Here is a 26275-nt window from a genome sequence, read left to right as displayed (position 1 = left end):
ATATGGAGAAGGGAAAGGCACTGAGTGTTCCATTGCCACCATATGTGAAACTTAGCAAACAAGATTGTCCTGTGTTTGAGGAAGAACAGGCTGAAATGGATAAGATTCCATATGCGTCTGCAGTGGGTAGTTTGATGTATGCAATGATTGCTACTCGCCCAGACATTGCATTTGCAGTGGGAGTAGTAAGTCGATACATGTCAAACCCAGGCAAGAAACATTGGGAGGCAGTGAAAGGAATATTGAGATACCTGAAAGCTACAAAGAGTATGTGTATTTGTTATGGGAGTCAGGAGCTAAGTGTAAAGGGTTTTACAGACTCAGATTATGCAGGTGACTTAGACAACCGAAGGTCTACATCAGGGTATGTCTTTACATTGGCTGGTGGAGCAATATCATGGCGTTCTAGATTACAAGATTGTGTTACTCAGTCTACTACAGAGGCTGAATATGTTGCAGCATCAGAGGCATGCAAAGAATCAATTTGGCTTAGTCGACTAGTAACAGATTTGGGAATCAAAGAAGAGATGCCTGTGTTATATTGTGATAGTCAAAGTGCTATACAATTGGCTCGCAATCCAGTTTATCACTCAAAGACAAAGCATGTGGATGTGAAGTATCATTTCATCAGGGAAATGCTCGAGGATAAGAAACTTCAGCTTGTCAAAGTTCACACCACAGAAAATCCTGCTGATCTACTTACAAAAGGACTTCCCTCAGAGAGCTTTGCGCATTTTCGCAAGCAGTTAGGTGTAGGGTAGTACATCACTTCTCTACATCTCTTGTATATTAGCTTGTATAGTAGCTTCTCTCACACTTAAAGTACCACATTGGACTTTAAGTGGGAGGTTGTTGGGGTATAAAGCCCAATGTGGTCGCCCAGGTAAGTGGGCGGGCCGCCAGGTATGTACACATATTCTTTTGTAAAAACTTAATAAGAACTCACTATGCTCTACACATTACAGTAGAGCGAGTTCACCATATCGTCGTGCTCTTCTTCTCGCACTCTCTCTCGCGTCGCACTTCCGCTCGTACTCCTTCATCTAGGTCAATTGGAAACTTCCAACAACCATATGATCTTTCAATGGTTTCTTCTTTGAAGGGGTTCTAATTGGTGTAAAGACATATTTAAGAATTATGGGAATTATTCAAGTCCCATTTTTTATAATGCTACTGAAAAATTTAGTTATTTTGTGTAGTTTGAGGTATCCTCTTTTTGCAGGAACTCTCAATTCAAATCCTTTTTTTCCTAGATAGTACCCTTATTTTGTCATACTTTAGCTATTTCAAGAAGCCCCATCACTGAATAATATTCTCTAGATGATGTGATGAACTCTGCTCTAGTCATAATATAACAAGGACTTTAGGGCACTTGGAGGTCAATTAGAAGAAGTTTGATGATTGTTATTTAATTGAATTTGGGACACTTGGTGGTCTATTGGAAGGAGTTTGATGGTTGTTGCCTATGCAAGTAACTCCTCTATAAGCAATTTTTTTGGGCACAAATTTGAGAAGTTGTTAAAACTAGCAATGGCCTTTTTGGAAGAGAAAACGTATATTTGGTTATAGTTAGAGGTGAAAAAATGAATTAACACATAGAAACCAAGCTATTAGCATACATATTTTAATTATGACAAACAATTACTAAAGTAATGAGCCTCTACCATGGCATGTACAAAATGGTATGCACGCTTGAACTTTAGTTCATGCCGCTACCGTGGCACGTACAAAAAGGTATGCAAGTTTGAATTACTTAAGTTCAAGCCTCTACCATGGCACGTGCAGAAAGGTATGTAGGCTCAAACTTAAGTTCGAGACTCTACCATGGCACATACAAAAGGGTATGCAAGCTTGAACTTTAGTTTGAGCTTCTATCATGCCATGTAGAAAGGTTTGTAGGCTCGAACTTAAGTTTGAGCCTCTAGCATGGCCACCCTTGGAGATAGCATACATCAATACCAATAGTATGTGGCTTCCAACATGCTTAATTTGGAGTCAAAATCAATGTCTGATGCTTTGGGAGCATCCATGGAAGTTAGGAAAGTGATGAATTGTATGTAGAGAATCACCTCTATTGCAGAGTAGACTGAGCCTCTTGCGAACTACAGCCCTACATGAAGTAATCAACATGTTCTCGTAATAGACAAACCCCCTAGGGCCTGCAATCCTGGCCACAGATAAGAGATCCACATCACGCGGCAAAGCTAGTTGGAGAACAAATATGCACCATGCAGCCCTATCCAAGTGCTGCAGAGCCCCTACTAGCGATGGTTTAGGTGCCCAATCTGGCCTTCGGCATAGCTTGCTATTAGTATTCCCACACCTTTTTTATCTAAACCGTTTCTCTCATTTGCATTGCTTGACAGCAACTTTAGTTGCTATTGTTTCATCTCATCTTAGCAAAATCGTGCGCAAATTCAAATTTGGGATACATAGCATGCGCCTTGCCTTGTCTTTTAGTCCATGTGGCTACACCCCCCCCCCCCCCCCCCCCCCCCCCGGCGCGCGGCTCCACAGGTGGCAATGAGCAGCACCCGCAAGTATTTCCATGACGGAGACACAGGCAAGGGCTCTATGAAGCTTATTTTGCATCTGTGGCCCTTTCCTTCGATGAAAATTCCGCTCGCGTGCTCTCCTGCTCTGCTCGTTCTTAGCCCTTCTCCCTCTTTAAATTGCCACGTCGACCTGTAGCTTATTATTTCGCGCATTCAGACCTCCTCTGTTGCTTCCTTAGTTTCCTCTACGAGCTTGTCTTTCTTGGTTCCACCTGCTTTGTCCTCCTTCACCTGCATCCTTGGTGATTAGTGCCATGGACATGCTCACTTTGGCATGTGAAATGGAGACTGTTGCGAGCACCACCTTCAAGGGCTTTAGGATCAAAGCCAGGCAGTAAACCTGAAACCTTCAAAAGAATTAGAGAGATTTTTAGTCGGGTCTTCAGGGGATTCCGGAGGGGACATTCTGGAGCTGGTGATGGAGGTACAGACGGAGGGGAACTTCTGGAGAGGAAGGACTTGCTGGATCTGGTGATGGAGATACGGACGGAGGGGACCTTCTAGAGAGGAAGGACTTTCTAGAGCTAGTGATGGAGGTACGGACGGAGGGGACCCTCCGCTAAGGGCTGAAGCAATTTGGCAAAGAAGAAGCACGTAATAACTCACGGCCATGACCACCACATTGAAGCTTAACCTCGCCATAGTTGATGGAGTGCATCCACCACCACTTGCTCCTGTTGTGCAGCAATCGCAATAATGCCGCTAGTGAGGCTGCACGATGATGGGAAGCTACATGGCGATGGGAGGCACTAAGTAGCGATGGTTTTTTGCAGATATGCATTGACGGCATCCCCGCTCCCACTCGTCATATTTGACGTCCATTATCTTTGAATTCAAATTAAAGTAAAATCAAATAGTACTTGAAATCTCATGTTCGGACTCAAGTTTGAAGACTGCTCCCCTGAGTCCTGGAAGGATCCGCCTCAACTTCGAATAGCCACAGACTTGGAAGAATTCTCAACCAGTGTTCAAGAAAGTCTTTTTTCCTAGAAGGCAAACAATATGTGAAAGGATCTGCCTCAACTTTGAATAGCCAGATTTGGAAGCCTACTCACCCACTGTTTGGGAAATTTTTTTCATAGGGGGCTTGGTTTCCTCCTTGCCAAGATCCAAACCGGAAACACTAGTGAAATTCTCCAGATTTGTGGGAGTTTTGAGCTAGTTTCTTATAGATTTTGTAGGGTTTTATTCCCTTAACTTCGTTGGCAAGTGACTCATCTTGGCAAGACTAAGCTGAGAAAAACCTTTCCCAAATATTGTGCTCAGCCTCAAGCTTGAATGAAAGGGATCGCCCTCAAGATTGAATGAGCAAGCCTCGGAAGCATGCTTTGGCCTTTGGACTCCAAAAGTTGGGAGCATGCTCCAACCTTTGCACTCTCCACTCTAGAGTGGTTATGCAATGGCCCTTAATTTCAAGTTTGAGCTAGAGTCTTTCACATTCTCTTGTCACAACAATTTAGTTCTAGAGAGCTAGAGGATTCAAATTCGGATTTCTATCATCAATGAACATGTCTATAGTATGTAGAAGCTAATTCCCAAGACCGGGTATAATTGTAACATTCCTTGTTTCATCTTTGTCACCACAGCAAGGATAGCCAAATGGTTGAATGCCATGTACATCAGACCATGCTGAACCTAGAGTTTGGGCTTAAAGTTGTGTTTTGACATAATGCCTACTCCTAGAGAATCATGCTTGAGGATGAAGGTTCATGAGAAGTCATTTCTAAACAATTTTGTAGTTTTGATACGTGTGATTTTACTTGTCCACGAATTAAAAACCACTAAAGACTACATACAAAAACAATGTGCATCCTTAAACATTGTTCACCTCTTCTTAAGAAATACTATAGAGAACAAGAAGAATTGTCCCATTTTTGTGTATTTTTCCCATAATTCCTAAATAGGTGTTAGCAGTTCCTGGTACATGAGTTGAGCTTGATGGATTTACAGCTCCCCCCTTCCTAGGGTGATCACTATAGCCTGCTTCATTGTAAGAGTTCAAAATTGTTTAGCTCTGGTTTAGTCTCACCTTTTGGGACTCTAAAGGCACACTTTGGGTAGCACTGTTGACATTTGGCATCTGTAAACCTTCTACATAGTTTCCTATGTATCTCCTTGAAACATGAAAAATTATTCCCCAAGTCAAGCTGTATATAGCATTATCTTTTCCCTGATATTGTCTATCCCATGGGTCTCCTATGATTTGAGCTTCTGTGGTTTCAGGACCCAATGCATCATAGATGATACACTCTCGTCTATACCTATGACTATTTTGGTCAAAGTATATGCTCATTTGGTCACAACATCGAAGCTTGATTTCCAAAGGAGGAGAGTTTGGCTCTAAACATATTGGGTTCACTCAGGTAATATCCTTCAGCTCTAGAGAGGATGGGCTATAATAGATTTTTTCCTCTGAAATGAACCATCCTTTCTGATCTATCATTGGACACACTTCTATGAGCTGGTATGTGGGTCGTTCAAACACAGGTTGATCTTCTTTGTATAGTTTTGCTTTTTGGTCTACATAGTGTTCATATGAATGATGCGTACCATACAAAGCTAACATCATTTTGTCTGATGTGTCCCTTATACTCGTGAATGATTGCACACTTTTATCAGTGGATGCAAAATCCTTTGCAAATTTAACAGTCTTTTCAACCTTTGGTGATATCTCGACACCTTTACTAAATTCATGCAGGAATTTGTTGTTCAAAGAATCAATTTTAAGCTTTTCAGGTGCATGTGCATCCTTATGCTGATTTTGAATTTGCAGTGTTTTTACTGGTGCTTCTAATGATAATGCAGAATCATCTGATTGCATTAAAAATGACAGGTTAAATGCACTTACATCAAGATTCTCGTTTCCAATTTTCTCTGTACTTTGCTTGTTGGCAGTTGACGTGTCTCTGTTGTCTGGATTTCTTGGACAATCTTCAGCAAAATGTCCCCCTTTTCATCCACAATCTAAGCAATACGCCATGACTGGTAGTATTTCAGTTGGTTCTTTCATGTCAAGCTCTTGCTGAGAAGCTTCTGCTTCCATGCTTGCCAAATTGTCGGCATCTTCCTTTAGAACACTGAGCATCAAGTTGTAGATTGCTCCATCTTGACCTTTGTACCTGGCTTGGTTCCCCAATTAGACTGGCTTCTATTGGTTGATCTGTTGCATCTTGCAATTGTGGTTCTCGATTATAGATCTGACCATTGTAGTCCATGTACAATGACCCTGATTGCATATGCACCAACTGTATGTTTTGCTGGCTTGTGCAGATTTCTGGATAAACACTTGGGCTAATTTTTTTCACTTCTATCTGCACTTCATTTTTGAGCTTGCAATATCTAGCTCCACTAAAGTCTGTGAACATGTGGGAGTTCTTTGAACCTGGCTTTACTCTGATCAATAGGATCTTGGCTTCCGTGTTGCTTTTACTGCTCATCAAGTATCTATGGCCTTCTGAATCTGCGTACAAAATTTTATCCCCATTCTAGCCATATAGGTGCAAAATTTTCTTTGTTGCAATAATGTATGTGTTGCCACTGCTACTAGCTTGTTTTGTTGTACTTAAACTCTCGGCTCGATTTGAGTTCATTTTGGCTTAATCCACAAAAACTGTCAATTGGCAGAATTTGGTGTTGATTAGCAAAATTTATGTTGCTCATTCTAGCCTAATCTGCAATCACATGTGAATCATGCCTCTGTTCGTTCAATTGGAAGCTAATTTGCAGCGCAATTACTCGCACTAGCCAATTTCTAGCATGCAGAATTTTTTAAATTTAACTCTCGCTCAACTGCTTCGAGTTGGTCGATTTCTCGCTTCTTCCAGCTGATCTAATTCTCTTTTTCATGGTTTGCTTGATTTAAGGCTCTTTTGGCTTTTTCACAGTTTGTTCGGTGTGCGATACACTACTTCTCTGCTTTGATTTTTGCTTTTCTGACGCTTTCGGGCTCCTTCTGGTTTTTTCTGTCTTTTTCTGGCACTTCCGACGATTTTCTTTTTATTTTTCTAAAAATTTTGTGAAATTTTGAATTTTCTTAATTTTTTTGATATTTTTACGTTTTTTTGGAAAAGTTTTGATTTTTTATAATTTTCTGTGAATCTGTGAATTTTTTGTAAATCTTAGAAAATTTTGTGATTTATTGTGTTTTCTCTAATCAGTTTTGAACTTTTTTTGAATTTTTTGTGAGTTGTTATGAATTTTTAAACTATATTTATGATTTATCTTTGAGATTTTTGAGTTTTTTAGATTTTTGTGAGTTTTTTAGTTTTTTTGTGATTTATTTGTGAATTTTTGGATTTTTATGTGTTTTTTATTTTCTTGTGGATTTTATTTTTTTTCTATTTTTTAATATTTTTTAAAAACATTTTTTGATTTTTATGAGCTTTTTAATTTTCTGAGACTTATTTCTATGCTTTTGTGAAATTTTTCTATTTATTTATTTATATTTTCTTGAATTTTTAATTCCTTTTTATGAGTTTTTTATTGGATTTTTTATTCTTTTTTATTTTCTATTTTTATTATTACTATTATTATTATTTTTAAATCTTTTTGTGATCTATTTGATTTTTTGTGATTTACCTTTTTGTGCTTACTCCTTGCCTGCGAGGTTGACCTGGGCCTTTACGGCGGGCAGCTAGACTATCAGCAGAGCATGCAGCGCAACTAGCGACAAAAGAAGAACGTGCGCGCGTGTGGGAGACAGCGGAAAATCTGCGCACTGACAGCCAAACAGAGAGGGAGTGGCGCGTTGGCAGCTCGCTGACGTGGTAGGCGTGCAGTAGAGAGAGAGAGAGAGAGAGAGAGAGAGATAGATAGATAGATAGATAGATTTTATTATCGTCCTCGGAGGTCAAATATGACCTATGGGACCAAAGTTACATGTGATGTAGTATGTGTATGGCTGATGAGTGACTCTCGATGCTCCAAAATTGTAGTGATGAGAGTCGCAATGGAGAGCCCACACTTTGGCTGGGAGAGGAAAGTGTGTAGGTCTAAGTTATGGCTGAAAATGTGAGAGAAGCAAGTTCGGATGTGATCAAAAGCTGAGCACTCTAGTAGTGTGTGGTACTCAGACTCTCGAACTTGCAATGAGCATAATGTGCACAATCGACTTGACTCTTCTCCATTGCCCCAACGCCCTATCTCGCATCGAAGGAAATGGGAGCTAAGCCGAATTGCTGCGATAGTGCGTATCGCGGACAAGGGAATAGGCTCAAGCATGTAAGTGTGAGTACGGTTTCCTCTCTCAGCGAAGAACATGGTTTTGTAGTTGGGGGCAATATAGGTGGTGTAATGTATGAAGCGTGACCCACCGGATTTCTCCCAAGCCGTAATACATTGGCGTTGTAGAAAAGCTTCATTCACTTGAGAGTCAATTGAAGCATCATGTAGCAAGTGTAATGCATCCCATCTCCCAAACCACTTCTTTATGTCTTGCATCCATCCCGTGCTCAAGATCTTGCTTTTATGCGTCTTTTGAACTTTTTTGCTTGCTTCCCATGCAATTGTAGGAAGTCGATGTGAGGGGTTTTGACGCATCTTTATCATGTACTCCACAACCCTTTCCATGCCCATAACCTCAATTGGAAGAGATCCCAACTCAAGAAGTAGGAGCATATATGGTGTTTGTGTCTTAACTTGGAGAAAGTTTGTAAGAAAACGCTTTTGGACATTCTCAAACTCTTTCCAAGTAGACTTTGAGATGCTCCCGCCCCACACTTCAACTCCATAAAGAAGAACCGGTGTCACCAATGCATCAAAAAGATACTTCTTGAGAACCCAACACTTGATGTTTCCCGCATTACACATGTTCTCAAATGCATAATATGCTCTCTTTCCCGCTTCCAAACGACGCATAGCACATTCATGCCACTTGTGATTGGATGGAACCTCAAGGCCAAGGTACTTAAAGCTCTCAACAACTTCAAGTGTCTCCTTGTTGTACACAATGCATGGCTTCTCCTTATGGTTGGTTTTCACAAGCATAACCTTTGTTTTGGATTCATTTACAATCAGCCCACTATGCAAGCAAAAGTTCTCAAGGACAACCATAAGCTTTTGTGCATCTTCTAAAGTGTGTGCTAGAAGCACTACATCATCCGCATACAACAAAAGCATGATTACCGCATTGCAAATAGTAACCTCTTCAATGCCTTCTTCTTGCATAAAGTCAAGTACCATTTGTTCCAATTGATCGATGCATAGACCAAAGAGAGTTGGTGACAATGGACATCCTTGTTTAACCCCAATAGTGCTTACAAAAATTTCTGAAATTTCTCTTCCCATGCGCAATTGACAAATCACCTTCTCATAGATTCGAGAAACCGCAAGCATAAACTCACTTGGCACTTGGAGTTCTTCCATCCTTCTCCACAAATTGTTACGTGGAATCATATCAAAGGCTTTCTTAAAGTCCACAAAACAACAATACAATCGCTTGCCTTTCAACCGACTTTCCTCCATGAGAACACGAAGAGTGACAAGATGATCAATGGTGCTATGGCATCGACGAAAACCCGCTTGTCCCTTTGCACGCTTGTCATTCTCTTCAGCCCAATCACTCAATTTCATCTCCATTATGCACCCAAACAACTTTGCCATAAGAGACCCAATCATTATAGTCCGGTAGTTGCTTACATTCTTTACATCCCCTCCTTTATGCAAAGGCTTAACCCAATTAGTACTCCAATCATAAGGCATACCATGTTGAAGTGCAAGGTTGAACATATCACACATCCACTCATGGGTAAAATCTCCCGTCCATTTGATCATCTCCGGCTTGATACCTTGAAGATCTCCCGCTTTGCGAGTGGCCAACTTTTCAAGCCCACCGCATACATCCTCAATAGTAAAAAAAGACGGCATACATGGGAGTGAACCATAAAATGGCATTTTTTCAGTATTTTCTTGCTCATATAATTGCCTACAATGTGTGTACATATCCACTAGACTCAAGTTACCAAAATTCTCAACCCGCTTGCCTCTCAAGTTTCTCCAAAATCTTCCACATGCATGTGCCTTTTCTTGGACTTGAAATTCTTGTTGCTTTACTTCCCATCTTCTTCTCTTCTTTTGAATCAATGCCTTGTATGTATGCAAATGACTTTGATAGTTGTCTTTGTCCATAGTTGCATCAAGCTTTATCAAGGACTTTCGAGCATCTTGACATTCTTTATCAAACCACCTTTTGCGTGATCTATCTTTGTTCATACCATGGAGATGCTTTATGGCAAAGCATTCTTCCGCACAAGAACAAATAGCTTTCTTGAAAGCTTCCCATTTAGTTTCCAATGGTGCATCACATTGAAGCTTTGTCATCCATAATTTTTGCTCAACCATTTCAATGTACATTGGTGTCCGTTTGAAATCCATACATAGTGATAACTTCTCTTTCCTTTGGCTGAGATTATCATGCTTAGTTGCTTCTCCACATGAAAGGTCAATACATAAGGTGCGATGGTCGGACTCCGGGGTCCATTGACCAAACATAAAACTCTTTATGCGATACATGATGGCTTCAGAGAGTAGCATATAGTCAATCACACTATCCCCATTATGTCTTCTACATGTAAATCCATTGGTTCCACTCCACAAAGATACACCATTGGCAATGAGCATACCGGTGCTATTACACATGTGTAAAAGTAACTTTCCATAGTGATCCGGCTCTTTCTCATCCATTGAAGTACGATCATACAAGTGAACTTCCTCCAACTCCCTTGAAATGTATGGCATATCAAATTGTTGAGTATCATGTTGCAATGTTTTTGTACGAGCATTCATATCCCCAAATACAATAACATCACCTTCACCTTTGAAATAAGCAATGTCCTCTTCCAAATCAGAAAATGGTTGATCTCTATCCATGCAAGCATAAAAGGGAGAATCATGATGAGGAATGTAGCAACCGGCTACAAAAATGGGTGCTCTTTTTGGTGTCATAATTTTCAGCCATACATAACGTTTGTACTTGTCATCTTTCACAATTGATACAAAATCTTCCAATCCTTTCTTAACCATACATGCTAACCCTCCTTGTCCTCTTCGTTGCTTGAGATTCTTTGACCACATCAATGAATGTACATTGTAATCCTCCAAGCCGTTAATCCTTTGTGTATCATGCTCCCAAGTTTCAACAAGAAGTACAACATCGGCTTTGCTTGTTAGTTCATCAATGCCAACCCCCGCATTCCATGGGTATCCATTACAATTCCAAAAGCATATTTTCAATTGTAACTCGGTCTCATAGGTCACGCATCCCTATTTGCTTGAGAGACTTGCCTCCTCCTTGGGCACATTTTCTTCATGAGAGATCTCCTTGTTTTTATTATTCTTTTCCTCATATGCCTTGCGACGCATATTTTGTTGCTTAATAGTGCGATCTTCACATACAAAACATTTTGTATCCCTCAAATAGATCCAACTATTATCAAGGATAATCTTTCGCTTGGTCTCATCCGGCATGGTGCATACAATTGGCCGTTCTCCCGAGCGAGGAGCTCCTTGCTTTCCCACTCTATGTGCTCCATAGACCATAACTCCGGACATGCCAAAGTGGGTTTTGAAGAAATCTTCAATAACAATGGCAAGAGAAGGAGGTGTCTCTAACTTCTCTTCGGGAATTCCACGAATAACAATGTTCTTGGAACGTCGCTCCCGTTCCTTCAACTCCTCCACATCCACATTCTCAACATTCTTTGTTTGAACCATAGCTTGCATGAGTGAGGAATTAGAAACCACATTGCTACCACATACATCAGCCCAAGACTTGTTTGTGCATACATTTTTCATGTCGCATACATCCCGGCTCATAGTGTCAAATTTCTCCTCTTTCAATACATGGTCATGCTCTACTTTGCTCATCCGCTCCTTCAAAGCATTCAAGTCCACAAGAGAGCGTTTACATTCCTTGACTTCCTCTTCAAGTTGCATCAAACGTGTTGTTTGCATCTCAAGTGTCCTCTTGAGATTCTCATTCTCAACCACAAGTACCCTTAGTGTGCCATTCTCCATTGCAAGTGCTCGTAAGTCTTCGCCTTGTTTGTTTACGGTCTCTTGCAATGATACCAAGTACGCCATGATCATGGTTTCCGATGTTGTTGGTTGGGTGGTTGTGTTGCTATCTCCACACTTAGGAGATTTTGGATCATTTTCCACAATGGTTGTGGACCTTGTTGAAGAAGAAGAACCCTTGCGAGTGCCGGAAGACATTGTATGTAAAATAGGAGATGAGAATCAATTTTGTTGAACCTGTTCACTTCGAAAATGCTGCTACAGAAACGCCTTCCATAACTCTGAAAATTTATGTCTTTACATCAATGCGTAGAGGACTTCGTGCTCTTCGATTGAGGCTATAGATCACCCAAATCGGAGTTCGGATGAAGAAGTTATGATCAAAAGAGTGGACTGCTGTCTACTAGGTCAAAAAACGGCTGCACTGAGAGAGAGAGAGAGAGAGAGAGAGAGAGAGAGAGAGAGAGTGGGAGGGTGTTCTCGTCAACGAGAGGGAGAGAGTATGAGAGAGAGAGAGAGTGTGTGGATGAGAGAATGAGAGCTAGTGAGAGAGTGAGAGAATGTTAAGAGGGAATTTTCCCGGTTTTTAGGTCAAAATTTGAAGCTTTTGCCGGTAATTACACTAAAACTTGTGAAAATTTCTCAATTTTCTTCAAGGCAAGCTCAAAATAGAATTTCAGCCGGTTAAAATACATTGGACCTCAGATTTTATTCTATCATTGGGTTCATGCACTGCGCCGAAAGGCAGAGAGAGAAGGAGAGTAAGTTAGAGAGAGAGAGAGAGAGAGGAAGTTAGAGAAGAGAGAGAGCTTAGGAAATTGTCCCAAGACCGTGAAGGTCTATCCGACGAGGAGTTTTATGCGCCACACGGCACGGAATCAAAGTCGAACGTGGCTTTTTATCAATGTTTTAATTTCCGATCGTCCAGAAATACCAAAAATAGGTCGAAAATTAGCCGAAACTCCAAAAAATCTCCAGGAAATCCCAAAATTTGCCATAAAAATCCAAAAAATTCCCAAAAAAATTTAATAATCTTAGAAGTCTTTTTCATTCACAATTGAGCATTTACGACCCGCAAAAGCACACCGAAAATAGCAAATTTTATAAAAAAACGCCAGTTTTGACAAAATTATCCACCCGACCTTCGAAAATAGCAAAACGCTCAAAACTCAACCACGGAGGGCACGAATGCAAACCAAATGATGCTGTAAATACGCACACAAAAAATAGCTCGTAAAGATCGCAAAATCAAATTTTTATGGAATTATCCAAAAATTAATGCAAAAATTAGCAAAATTTGCCCAAAATTTTGCAAAACCTTTCCAAAAAATACCAAAAAATTTTCTACAAATTCTCCACACAGCCAAATAAAATTGCACAAATCACATCAATTCAATTGCCAGCAATTTTATTAATAAAATCAAGACTAGGCAGTTAAAACCGGCAAAATTACTGACAAAATTAGGTCAAAAATTGACGCAATTACAGTGTGTAATCCCTGTTTTGAGCACAAATACGCAGCATTTAATCATTACATACATTATGCAATCAAAACATTTAATTAACCATGCAAACTAAACACTTTTTTAGACACACACACTAAAAAATTGGCAGTTTTTACCAATCTTTAGATGCACACACAAAAGGGTTAAACTTGTCGGATTTGCACTATGAATTCACAAATCATTAGTTGGGTATGAGCACAACACAAATCAAGCATCACAATTGAGAAATCATAACGCACACATTGATTTCTAGGTGCTCAAACATGGGCAAAATAGTGCACACGCACCTAAAATTAGCATACATGCACTCAATTAGAATGCACACACGCTTGATTTTAGTGCACACACACTTGAAATTGACCATCCAAGTATGCAATCAACTCAATTAGGCACCCAATTAGCAACCTACAATCATCAATTAGCAATTGAAACTTGTCAATTCATACGCCACCAATTCTTAAAAATTTCGGCATTACCACGTCGCGAAAACAAAAAATTGCAAAATTTTAAATCCATAGCATAGCACTACATTGCATCATGGTGGGATATCTACACAATTCTACACATCCTTAGATCCTAGGAAGGTTGAGAATACCACCTTAATTACCTTTCCGTTGAAGATCAATTGAATGGTCGAATGCTCCAATCCGTCATAGCAAGTTAGTAAGTTAGCAAAAATTAGTCAAATTAGCAAGGGGCTAGTGTGAAATCAAAATGTGTAAACACACAATTGGCAAGATACGGTTACACATTAGGGAATTATGAACACAATGCTTCATGCACACACATTCAAAATCCACAAAAACATAAACACACAAGTGAAATTAGTGAGGGAACGCATTCGATTATGCCACAATTACACTAGCATAGGCCATCGTCCCCGGCAATAGCGTCAAATATAGGGAGGCGTTGTAGCATGACCTAATCGCAACCCACAAAAAGTTATCAAATCCGTGGATCTGGAAACCCGGCTAGGGCATGGAAGCACGAGCATCGGATGAATGGAATAGAGGATTCAAGAGATCACCTCTCCAATGCAAGTAGAGCAAGACTAACTCTAAACCTACTCTAATCACTAATCAATTCATCTCCTATACACATCAAGCCCACCGAAGTTGGACTTGCCATAGACTAGAAACCCCAAGCACACTAATGATAAGCACACACTAATTACCACATGTCAATTGCGGCACTTCATCAATAGCTTATACACACGAAGTGAATGGTGCTAGAGCTTCATAAAACCTATCTACACACAAGCAAAGAATAGGGCACATACACAAATTACAAGATTAAGACCCAACTTAATCAACCTAATTTGTGATGCTAAATATCGCAAATCAATTGCTCGTAGAGAGATAAGAGTGGTTACTAGCAAGAAGTACATACATCTCTCAAATCTAGAATAATGAAAGTGTAATACTACTTCATGACAAGATGAAATGTACAGAAGAAGTTGACTAATGAGAATATAAGATTTAGATTAATCAAGAAGAGCTTACTCTAATTACAATGGTTAGCACTAGCCTCTTAAGCATGGGCATTAAGCTCAAGGCTAGGCCAAAGAGTAAACACTCTAGAGAGAGGGAGCTCTCAAAAGTGGATCCTCAAGAGTGGATACTCAAGAATGAAGCCTCCTTGCCTAAAGGCTTCCTTCTAAGGGCTTTCACCACATACCCTTCTACTATGGGTTTAAGCTTGAGCCCTCAAACTACCAAATACAACTTTGAAACTCTAAGTGAGCCCAAGACTTATAAAAAGTGATTGTAAATATTGTGACATCCATAGCATATCTCCCGCTCGATGTATATTTGGTGAGCCCAAGACTTATAAAAAGTGATTGTAAATATTGTGACATCCATAGCATATCTCCCGCTCGATGTATATTTGGTGTAGCATGTGTTAGCTGCTGCTAACAGATTTTCAAGCTAAAAACCAAATAAGTTGGTGTGTTTTTTTTTTTTAAATGAAGGGTAACCCTCTTCCTTCTAAACATACCATGGGAACCTACCCCTTAGAAGATTTTTTTGAGGTAGTGGCTTTCATTATTTTAAACATCACTCCTGTTGGCTCTCTCTATCCCCCTTGGCTACACTACAACTCGTAGAAGCGTATGATAACCCCTACACGTTCTCTCTCTCCCTCTCCCTCTCAACTCCCCGTATGTAAGCAGGAGTGGCCATAGAGGTGGCTTGGGAGGCAGTAGCTACTAAGTACTTGATCATGGGGCGTCTTCACCTTGAACATGCCATGAGGCATTATATAAGGTGAGGGTGCTCTGGCCCCTCACTTAGTCTGTGGGTATTTTTTCTCTCTACATGTGTATTTCAAGGAGAGGTGTGAGGGCTTTTTTGATACTAAGTAGCTATGGAGGTTGTTGAGCTACCATCTCAGTTCGGTACTCACCTTGATAATAGTACCCTGATGACATACATTAATGGTTTTTCCTTCATGGAAGTTAAGTTATTTTCTACTAAATTGTGTAGTCACCGACTAGCTGTACTTGGTTTTTTCTTTGATTTTTTTTTTTGAATGCATAACTATGCGATTGAAGATGAAATTATGGCTTGTACTACTTTTTTTTTCTTTTGATGATGATAGTTGGAACTAATCATGTTGATTACTATTGGGGTTTTTTTGGTTTTTAAAAATGATACCCAAGGTATCCAAGGTTCTTTCCTTTCCTTGTTGTTAGAAAAATTGAAATTGCAAATTGAAATTGAATCCTTTGGTGTGGACCATCAGCTTTGGGCTCTTCCTAACAAAGCTTTTTTGGCACCTATTCGAAACTTGGGTATATCTCGCTAACCTCCCAGCTGCCACTATTGAGGACTGTAGACTCAAAATTCTGAAAGAAGGCCAGTCCTTAGACAAAGGATAACTCATTAGAGCCCCCTTCAACCTCAACCTGATAGACCACTCCAAGTGCTCATCTAATACAGGTCTATACATACGAACAAAAGGGAACATGGAGTTTGCTAAAAGTAATCCTGATTTCTAGAGAGAATCCATTTGGAATGTCTTTCCATCTTATGTTAAATGTGCTTGTAAATTTCTTGATCCTAAAGCTTCATGTGAATTCAGCATTATGTGGTTTGACCATGCTATTTGGTTTATCCTCAATCATGCGAACAAGCTCTTTCCTAAAAAACAAGTGGACTTTCATTTGTCTCTCATTTTCTCTTGGCTAGGTGGCCAGACCAAACAATTGGTTATTGCTCAAATTTCTTTCAACATTTTTCATGGGCTTATGCTAGATATCCTTAAAGAATTGAAAGCTAATGAACCTGGGACCTATTTAACTACCTATGCAAATTACAAAGGTGTTAAGATTATCACAGTCTTCTTAAGACTTGTATTGATGATGATGATTCCCCCTCACTGAAAAGACCCTTTTCCACCCCCAATTCTTTCACTTTATTCCTGACTCCCAGCTCCTCCTCTAATTTTACTGGAAGAAAATCTCGTAGCTTCACTAGGGAAAGAGGAAGGAACACCCCCATCAGGCACCTTCTTAACTTATGATCACTTATGATTGTGCAGGTTGTTGTTGGCCCTTGTGGAAGGTTATCTCTCACCAAAAAGGCATATGACAAAAAGTTTATTTACGAGCATTGTCTTTTTCAAAATGTGCTTCTAGATTGGGTATACCCTAAAACACTTTTTTGTGAATTTTTTGAATTATTATTTGGAAACCATGTGATACTTGATAATGTTCTTATTGGTTGGAGGTATCAACAAACTATTAAGAATGTGGTCTATAGTACTAATTTCTTAAGACACAGCACTATGCCTGTTTGTGATTGTGATAAATTTATCTCATACTACAAAGATTTTGATATTTATGGCTTACATGTCTACACTTGTAGTATGGATCTCATTGAAAATACCGCAATCAAGAAAATCTTGCTAAAAAACTTAATCACATACCCACTTTTCCTAAAAACCCATATCTTTCTTTAACAGCTTTCCTTAGTTGTTTAACTGACCTTGTCAATACACTTCGACTAAAGAAGATAGTCCTACATGACTTAATAAAATTGGTTGAAAAATGCTTCTTTCAAAAGATCTCACATATACCTTTTCAATGGCTATCTACTAGCATCTCTTGGGTCACACCACAACTAGCTGAGGACTTTCAAAAACTTTCATATAACTGGTTTATTGTTGGACTTGATAAAAGCTCCAATTGTCCCACCATTATATGCAAAAACTTGGCTTGGAGTGCAACACACTCTAGGAATTTTGGGAAGGAATTCACACCACTTAAAACTTCCCCCTATGAAGTCACTTATGATATTTCAAAACATCTTGCAAATATAGGGTACTTTGATCAAAATACCAAACTTCCTGTACTTTTTCGCACCTACAAGTTACACAAGCATAAGTTTAGATGGATATCTGATGCCTCGAATAGAATTTTTTCTAACATTACCAAAGATATTACCCTTTGCCTTGACCTTATTCTTTTTGAATCTGAAAATATATGTGCCTCTAAAAACAAAATTTGCTCTAACTTTCTTCAAATTCATTATAACCCTTTTTGGTTAGTTAAAAATGCCATTGAGGTTACTCTTAACCTATCAAAACAAATTTTTCATCTCTTCAACTGATATCACTCAATGCTATGAGAATATACCTTTGGAAGGGGAATTAGAATTGAAAGATGTTCTATCTCATATGATTAAGCTTGCCTTCAAGAATGCTAGAGTTAATAGATACTTTTACATATCACTCTCTAGACAACATACATGGATAAAAAATACACAATCTTGTCATCCTCTTCACTTCAATGATGTAAAACTATTCAATACATATCTTGGGTACTTGATAACTGTACCATTCTCTTTGGAGGATAGTGCTTTAATCAAAGCTAGGAATTCCTATGGGATTTTCTTTCTCACCTGTAATGTGTAATCTATACTTAGCTTTCTTTAAATACAAATTGTTTCTCAAAACCATGAGTGACAAAAGTAAATATCATATACTTCCACTTTTTAATCTTACTTATAGATATATGGATGACTTACTAAGCCTCAACAATAGATTATTCTCACATGAGATTAATCTTGTTTATCCCAATTGCTTAAAAATTGAACCAACCTTTAAACATGGGTCTACTTCACCATCTCAATTTTTTTCCACTATTGTCCAATTCCTTAACTTTCCTATTGAACTACATAACCCTTGTGTAGGAGACTATGACCAGAAGTTCTCTTGGAAAAGAGACCTATTAGATATCCCACCTATTGGATTCTTAAAAAAGAACAGTAATCGTTCACATAAAGCTGCTCTTAGTACGTGTATAAGCCTCCTATACCTTATAGTATACTCCTCTTCCAACTACTTCTTTGCTTGGGAAGATATTAAAATTCTTTTACATAAATTTTGTCTTAATGGTTTCTTTTGAAAGGACATAAATAACAAAATCACAGAATGCCTTTCTCATAACGATTGGCCTAGCTTGTATATCAACCACCTTAACCTCATTTCTCTGATTAGGTAGTAGGCCCATTCATAATGGGCCTACTATCGACCCATTGTGTATGGTTCCTGGGACAGGGCAGGTACACACACACACATGTATACCTATACAGTAGTTTGATTATATATATAGAACAAAAAAAAATATTTTTTTCATACACAGATCCCTTGTTTAAACATTCTCAAGTTGAAAACCGAATTAGTCGATGTGGTTTTCTTTAATTATAATGGGGTGTAACCCTCCTCCTTCCAAACATTCCATGGGAACCCACCCCTTGGGAGATGTTTTTGAGGTAGTGGCTTTCAATACCTTAAACCTCACTCCTATTGGCTCTCTTTGTCCCCCTTAACTACACTACAACTCGTAGAAGCATATGATAAACCCTACACTTGCTCTCTCTCCCTCTAAACTCCCCGTATGTAAGTAGAAGTAGCCATAGAGGCGGCTTGGGAGGCAGTACCTACTGAGTACTTGATCGTGGAGTGTCCTCACCTTGAACATGCTAGGAGGTGCTATATAAGGTGAGGGTGCTCTTACCCCTCACTTAGTCTGTGGGTATTTTTTCTCTGCGTGTGTATTTCAAGGAGATTTGTGAGGGATTTTTTGGTACTAAGCAGCGATGGAGGTTGTTGAGCTACCATCTCAGGTCAGTACTCACCTTGATAATAGTACCTTGATGACATGCATTAATGGTTTTTCCTTCATGGAAGTTAAGTTACTTTTAGCTAAATTGCGCAGTCACCTACTAGCTGTACCTAGTGTTTTCTTTGATATTTTTTTGCATTTGCATAACTATGCGATTGAAGATGAAACAAAATTATGTCTTGTAGTACTTTTTTTTCTTTTGATGATGATAGTTGGAACTAATCATGTTGATTACTGTTAGGGTTTTTTGGTTATTAGTTTCTTGTGACAAAAGTCTTTTTTTAGCTTGTACAACGCCTGTAATTTTGGATGAGGATGTTTTGGTACCCCATGCACAACCAGTGTGGTGGTGCTTCATGTGGCAATATTTGGATAGAGAAAAATGGGATCTTATACTTGATTTTGTCGTTTGTTTTGCCTAGAGTAGGGGTTGTTTTATTCTGTATCAGACGCATGGAGATATCTGATATAACCGTGTAGTGTAAAGGGGTTTATTTTCTTGTGACAAAAGGTTTTTTTAGCTTGTACAACGCATGTAATTCATTTTGGATGAGGATGTTTTGGTAACCCATGCACAACCAGTGTAGTGGTGCTTAATGTGGAAATATTCGAATAGAGAAAAATGGGGGATCTTATACTTGATCTGTCATTTGTTTGGCCTAGAGATGCATGGAAATTTCTGCATACTTTGTATCAGATGCATGGAAATTTCTGCATACTACTGCATAGTGTAAAGGGGTTTTGTCTTCCCTTATGCCATTTTTGGGTGTGTTATACTTGCAAAGAATTTTGCTTGTTAGCTTATATTGCATGACGTTGACAATGCTGGTAACATATATGGGTTTTTTCTCTTTTGGATAGACAAGCTATCAATAGTTTCCTTTTACTAAGCTTCCTAGATTGGGCTCATTTAGTGTTTTTTCTCATTAACTTACAAACTCTGGTAGGTTGATATTTGTAAGCCCAAATGAATATGAGAATTTTGATTTGGCTTGCCAACATAAGCCGAGTTTTTCTAAAAAATGGGAGGTATCTGTAGTTGGTATTATGGACACTTTATAGCTTCATGGTACTTAGTAAAGCTAGTGAAATCAGTGCCTGACAAAATTAGTAAAGTTATTCTTGTATTGGTACATATCTCAAGCTGTTAATCAAGATACTTTATGATTTATGGTACTTAGGAATTGGGCCTAACAAATTGGCAAAACAATATTTGAAAGACTAACCTATGGGTTAAAATAGGACACTTGGATCAAAATGGGTAATGGCCTTTTGATCAAACTGATATATATGTTAAATATATATTTAAAGGTCTTATAAAACATTGGGCTATATAGAAACCATACATACAATTACTGACAATAAATGAGATAATAAACCTTTTTTTTATTAAAGAACTTAAAGACATGAACATTTTGGATTGTGTTTTTAAGTTAAAAAGAGTTGTAAGTTGGACATGGATAATAATTGATATAGTCCAATGAAAATTGTAATACACATCCCAGGCTAATGAATCTGTTGTCTTGTTTGGATGAATACATGTGAGGACTCTATCCTTTCTTGGAATTTCTTTTTGGCTTAAAGCTATTGTCTATCAGATTGTACACTTGCTCTTACCATTTGGGAAGTAGTTCTTTATTGAATCACTATCATTGTATACTAGAATGAGGCTTCATTCTCATATGCCATGTACAAAGATAATAGTAAGAGTGAGTTGTTTTGTTACTAATTTTTACCTTTTCTCTGAAGCCAACTATCTTTTGAATGTAAAAGTTCATTTACGTCTTATTATATAAGTTAAAACAGCTACACACACGTCCTATACATAAGGTTTTCTCATTTTCTTGACAAAACCGAAACACTGGCTTTAGGGATTATCTTGAATCTTGGTTCTATGCTTGGACCCACTGCCTTTATATCCTTGATTGGTTGGTTGGTGTTAGGTGCTCCTACATAGGCTAAGATTTTGGTTTCCTGCTCACGTCTTTCATGGTCTCTGACCTTGCCAATTTAAGGATTGCAGGCCCAAACTATTGGACTAATCTTATATATACTTTCTTTCAAGATCACAAACATTTTAAGTTGACAACTCGCATGACGGTAAACCACGACCCAGAGAAACATACAAGGATTTTAGAACGAATTAGATTCTACCTACTAAAGGACCAGACTCCTAAAAATGCCCTAGCTATTAGAACTAGACCTTTTTTGGCTAGACGGCCAAACACTGTATTACTTAATACCACAAATAATCCATGACTTACTAACTAATTTTTTCTATTGTAGACCCTTACTCTCTCGCAAGGCTTGGAACTATCTTCTAAACCCCTTTCTGTGGCTACCTCTCTTGTCCTTAGATGTATTGGTAGTCTGGATGCTTCTCAATTAATATATGATTGGCTTTATCTTCTGACAAAAAATTTTCTATCTTACACATGCTATCCTTTAATGATTTGGTCAAAATTCTGGCTACTTTGAACAAGGACTCCAAAGATGGGGTGAATATGATTTCCAGTACATAGCCCAATTGCCTATTCTTTCTATACAATATCAGCAAGAGCTTGCCTTATTTTCTTCTTCTAGAGCAGATCTATCTAACTTTTTGAAAAAATTGTGTGGGGTCAATCCACCTTTTATTAGTGCCCCTACTGCCCCCTCTATAACTCAAACCGGTGGAATATTCTGCAGAGATAGCGCAGCACTTGAGGTTGTTATGGAACTCCAAAACAATATTTGCTCCCTAAGTGACTCTAACCTTTTAGAAATGGTACCCAAGGTTTTTCATTTCCTTCCTGTTAGGCACATTGAAATTAAATCCTTTGGTGTGGACCATTAGTTTTGGGTTCTTCCTAACAAAGCTTTTTTGGCACCTATTCTTAGCAAAACTTGGGTATATTTGGCTAACCTCCCAGCTGCCACTATTGAGGACTGTAGACTCAAAATTTTGAAAGGAGGCCAGTTCTTAGACAAAGGAGAACTCATTAGAGTCCCCTTCAACCTCAACAGGATAGACCACTCCAAGTGCTCATCTAATACAGGTCTATACATACGAACAAAAGAGAACATGGAGTTTGCTAAAAGTAATCCTGATTTCTACATAGAATCCATTTGGAATGTCTTTCCACCTTATGTTAAATGTGTTTATAAATTTATTGATCCTAAAGCTTCATGTGAATCCTGCATTATGTAATTTGACCATGCTATCTCATTTATCCTCAATCATTCGGACCAACTCTTTCCTGAAAAACCGATGGACTTTCATTTTGTCTCTCATCTGCTCTTGGCTAGGTGGCTAGGCCAAAACAACTGGTTATTTCTCTAATTGCTTTCAACATTTTTTGTGGGTGTATGCTAGATATCCTCAAAGAATTGAAAGCTAATGAACCTTGGACCTATTTAACTACCTCTGCAAATTACAAGGGTGTTAAGATTATCACCAATCTTCTTAAGCCTTGTATTGATAATGATGATTCTCCCTCACTGAAAAGACCCAATTCTCTTGCCACCCCCAATTCTTTCACTTCATTCCTGACTCCCAGCTCCTCCTCTAATTTTACTAGAGGAAAATCTCGTATCTTCACTAGGGGAAGAGGAAAGAACACCCCATCAGGCACCTTCTTGACTTATGATCACTTATGATTGTGCAAGTTGTTGTTGGCCCTTTTGGAAGGTTATCTCTCACCAAAAAGGAGTATGACAAAAAGTTTATTTACGAGCATTAAGTTTTTCAAAATGTACTTCTGAATTGGGTATACCCTAAAACAGTTTTTTGTGAATTTTTTGACTTATGATTTGGAAACCATAAGATACTTGATAATGTTCTTATTGGTTGGAGGTATCAATGACCTATTCAGAATGTGGTCTATAGTACTGATTTCTTAAGCCACAACCCTATGTCTGTGATTGTGATAAATTTATCTCATATTGCAAAGATTTTGACATTTATGGCTTACATGTCTACACTTGTAGTCTAGATCTCATTGAAAATACCGCAACCAAGAAAATCCTTGCTAAAGGACTTAATCACATACCCACTTTTCGTAAAAACCAATATCTTGCTTTAACAACTTTGCTGAGTTGTTTAATTGACCTTGTCGGTACTCTTCGGCTGGAGAAGATAGTCCTACTAGACTTAATAAAATTGGTTGAAAAATGCTTCTTTCAAAAGATCTCACATATACCTTTTCAATGGCTATCTACTAACAGCTCTTAGATCACACCACAACTAGCTGAGTACTTTCAAAAACTTTCACATAACTGGTTTATTGTTGGACTTGATAAAAGCTCCAATTGTCCCACTCTTATATGCAAAAACTTGGCTTGGAATGCAGCACACTCTAGGATTTTTGGGAAGGAATTCCCACCACTTAAAACTTCCCCCTATGAAGTCTTTTATGATATTTCAAAACATCTTGAAAGTATAGGGTATTTTGATCAAAATACCAAACTTCCTGTACTTTTTTGCACCTATAAGTTACACGAGCATAAGATGGATATTTGATGCCTCGAATAGTATTTTTTCTAACATTACCAAAGATATTACCTTTTTCCTTGACCTTATTCTTTTTTAATTTGAAAATATATGTGCCTCTAAACAGAAAATTTTCTCTAACTTTCTTCAAATTCACTATAACCCTTTTTGGTTAGTTAAAAATTCCACTAAGGTTACTCTTAACCTACCGAAACAAATCTTTCATCTCTATATCACTCAATGCTATGAGAATATACCTTTGGAAGGGGAATTAGGATTGAAAGATGTTCTATCTCAGATGATTAAGCTGGCCTTCAAGAATGCTAGAGTTAATAGATACTTTTACATATCACTCTCTAGACAACATACATGGATAAAAAAGACACAATCTTGTCATCCCCTTCACTTCAATGATGTAAAACTATTGAATAACATATCTTGGGTACTTGATAACTGTACCATTCTCTTTGGAGGATAGTGCTTTAATCAAAGCTAGGAATTCCTATGGGATTTTCTTGCTCACCTATAATGTGTAATCTATACTTAGCCTTCTTTAAATACAAATTGTTTCTCAAAACCATGAGTGACAAAAGTAAATATCATATACTTCCACTTTTTAATCATACTTATAGATATATGGATGACTTATTAAGCCTCAACAACAGATGATTCTCAGATGAGATTAATCTTTTTTATCCCAACTGCTTAAAGATTGAACCAACCTTTAACATGGGTTTACTTCACCATCTGGCTTTTTTGCCACTAATGTCCAATTCTTTAACTTTTCTATTGAACTACATAACCCTTGTGTAGGAGCTTATGACCAAAAGCTCTCTTGGAAAAGAGACCTATTAGATATCCCACCAATTGAATTCTTAAAAAAGAACAGTAATTGTCCACATAAAGCTTCTCGTAGTACGTGTATAAGCCCCCTATACCTTATATTATACTCCTCTTCCAATTGCTTCTTTGCTTGGAAAGATATTAAAATTATTATACATAAATTTTGTCTTCATGGTTTCAAAAGAAAGGACATAATTAACAGAATCACAGAATCCCTTTCTCATAACGATTGGCCTGGCTTACATTTCAACCACCTTAACCTCATTTCTCAGATTAGGTAGTAGGCCCATTCATAATGGGCCTACTATTGACCCATTGTAAATGGTGCCTGGGACAGAGTGGGTACACACACACACACACACACACACACACCTGTATACGTATACAATAGTTTTGATTATTTATGTCTTATTATATAAGTTAAAACAGCTACACACACACACACATAGAGAGAGAGAGAGATTACCTTGCTAAGTAAATTAATTATGGTGGACACTTTGTCTTTGCAACAATGGTACATTAGGGTAATAAACAAACGTGCAAATAAAACATCATGGACAAGAAAGTTAATGACATCAATTGCTTTTGTGGGTATGTTAAGCTCGACAAACAAAACTCTAAAGTGCTTCCATAGTGGGTGAAGTCCAATTCTACCTTGGGAATGTCCTTGCACTATTTATTGCCTACTTGCCAAGAACAACTAGACCCGTTTTTTCATCTATCTTGAAATTCACAACCACTTAGTTGCCAAGGGTGTATTATAATCTTCAATCCAATGGAAAAAAGAGCTTGTTTCCTGTGTGGCCTCCAAAGTACCTACAACTATCCCTATGCATTTGCAACTAAATAATGCAAACAAATGGTAGTGGAACCAGTTTTTTTGTGAAAATGGAGAACAACTAAATAACAATGAGCTTCTCTTTATCTTGTAAGAGATGAGACCATTGATCCATACGTAAAGGTAATCTTTCGATTCATGTAAGAGAATAATCAATGTGCATACAATTTGACAGTTACGTAGTAATTGCATTCTCAAGTTTAAGCAAGATGAAAGAAGCCACTGGTACAAGGATTGGAGTTGGGGTGGAGTCCTAATTGCTTAGGTTGAAGAACACATGTGGGTACAAGTATTTCCATGGGAAATGTACTGATCCAAACAAAAGATGTCACATGTTCAAAATGTCATGAATCCGGTGCTGAACTAGTTAATAGAATGCAACAAGATGGGAATGTGAATATTTTTTTTTTTTTCATCTAAACCATTGACCAACCTTATACCTATGAAAAATTCAAGAAATTCAAACCATTGCCATATGTAAGTTGCAATACAAAGATATGCAGACACTAATCATGTTCAGGGAAATGATGAATGCCGTGCTACTTGACAAAGGTGGACATCATCCAAGTGTTGATTCATGGATGACTTGGCAGGAGCAAAGTGGAGAGACATCTGCACAGTATTTAGCAGTGAGCCCAACAATTTTATGGAGGTTAGAGAGCATTCTTGTTTCTTTCATTGGGAACAAAGTCTACAAATTCACACTACTCAATATGTGCATAAAATTTTCAAGATGAGCACAAGTGTTTGTGTGAATTATGGTGTTATGCAAGAAGTAAGGATGAAGTGACTGACTTGTATAGAAATATTCAAGCTTGGTGGGCCTCTAGAAAAGTGCCAGACTGTAATTTATCACATTTGGATTGTTGGATGAGTTGGTGGCATGTACGGTATCCTTGTTGGGATAAACATCAACCATAA

This window comes from Adiantum capillus-veneris, chromosome 7 (genome assembly GCF_014529385.1).
Source record: "Adiantum capillus-veneris isolate H3 chromosome 7, ASM1452938v2, whole genome shotgun sequence".
Lineage (NCBI taxonomy): Eukaryota > Viridiplantae > Streptophyta > Polypodiopsida > Polypodiales > Pteridaceae > Adiantum > Adiantum capillus-veneris.
Note: the sequence above shows the minus strand (reverse complement) of the source record.